We start from the raw sequence: 1,988 nt of genomic DNA, 5'->3' as shown, positions 1-1,988 counted from the left end.
CTATAGTCTGCAGTGAGTGGAGAATTACGGCTGAAAGGGCCGCTCATTCATGTCTGACTTGTTATTGTAAAGGCACCGCAAATTATCTTCCAACGTCTCTACCAGGCTGTAGAGAGACCGTCTTGCTTCTGGGCTTCGAGCTGATCAGTCTTGTTCCCGTCGCAGACTCTGAAACTCTGTTTCATTTGTCATGGGCTGTGTCATCAGCTCAATTCCCATCACTACAAGAGTTCCTATATTAGACTCACTTGGTCTGTTAGAGCCATAAGCTTCTGCATTTGCTTTCTGGCCCAAATGTTTTTTATATCGTGGTCCCATAGCAATGCGGCAATGTCACACATGTTAAGCTTTAACAAATTGAGGTTAAGGAAATGGCTGAGGGGAGCAAAGCTCAACATATGCAAGGTTTGTTTGAACGGACTTTCAGTCTTCAAAAATTTATTGTTGAGTCAAACCATCCAAATGGGAACTTTCCAAATGGAGTTTTTACTCTTCACTGACTGATAGGTGATAGAACACAAGGAGACTTGTGATACAAACAGTTTATTGGAATAGGCCTCCAGTGTACAACATTGAATATTTACCAGGGATGCTTGTCCACAGTTTTGAGGAAGATACTTTGAAGCTTTGTAAGCTACCTTTGTTCTTTTTTTTTTGTTAGATTGATAGATGTTTAACTACAGCAAAGCTACCCTAGGGAGACAGTTTGGTTAATTAAAGCTACATAAAAAAAGTAGTTCAAACAACTTTGTTATAAATGATGTACATGTAATACAAGATTTTAACAAAATATTTATATTATTAATAACAGAAAGAGAAACAATATACTGGAAAGTGCAGGAATGTCAGCTTTGGTTTCGTATGTCCATCAGTCAGACACATGTCTTTTAGAGAGTCCAGGTGGATGTATTGCATTAAGCAAGATGTAACTTATCTGAACATTTATTAAAAAATAGCCATAATAAATACTTGACTTGACTTACCTACTATATTCAAGTTCAGTTTTTCAAATTCAGATTCAAAATATTAAAAAACAATATACCCATACATATTTCACTGGTGAGGTGACAATGCAGCTTTGTAGTTTCAGTAGTGAACTGCACAAAAAATGACAAAAACTTAATTTAACTACTTGAATCACTATCTAAATATGAATGTAGCTGAACTACCAGTACGCTACTACAAAATGTAGTGAGAAAATATTGTTACAAATAAATGTCAATGCATTCAAAATCATATTAAGTAAAAGTATTAGCATCATAAAGTACCAAAAGTACTCATAATGCAGAATGGCCCATTTCAGAAAAATATCTACTAATTCACTGGATTATAAATAATGATGCATTAATGTGTACACCACTTGAATCTTCTAAATTCAATTACTTTATATACTGCTGGGAAGCTTAATCCATAATAATGTATGATAATTTATTTGATGATTTTTTATTTTGTATGAATTATCTACATCTGCAAAGTAATTAAAGCTATCACACAAATGTAGTGGAGTACAAAGTAAAATATTTGCCCCTGAAATGTAGTACGGTAGAATTATAAAGAAGCATAAAATGGAAATACTCAAAGTACAAGTACCTGAAAACAACTCTAAGTACAGTACTTGTAAATGTACCACCACTGCTCTTCAACACTGCTTGTACAGTATGGCCATGCTAAATATACCAGTTGAAAGTAATGCGGTTGTTTAAGTATATACAGTAAGTGTTTGTCATTTTCATAAATGATGACTTGTGTTCTTGCTTTGGCTTCAGAATCATAAAGAGCCCTCTGAAGCAAGCTGCGATGTGGTTTCCATGGGAGTACTTAGCTTTTCGCAGCCTCGCCATGGCCACTTAAGATACCTCCTGGATGTTCACTTCCTGCCAGGCTCCTCCTCCGGACCTGCACGAAGAAAAGAGCTCGGTCGGCTGGGAACGCTGTGCTCCGGTTCCTTCAGCACGAGGCCGCCGTTCACCTGAACATCCTGGTCAGGC

This window comes from Morone saxatilis, unplaced genomic scaffold (assembly GCF_004916995.1).
Source record: "Morone saxatilis isolate NCDOM2014 unplaced genomic scaffold, NCSU_SB_2.0 Contig17, whole genome shotgun sequence".
Classification (NCBI taxonomy): Eukaryota; Metazoa; Chordata; class Actinopteri; family Moronidae; genus Morone; species Morone saxatilis.
Note: the sequence above shows the minus strand (reverse complement) of the source record.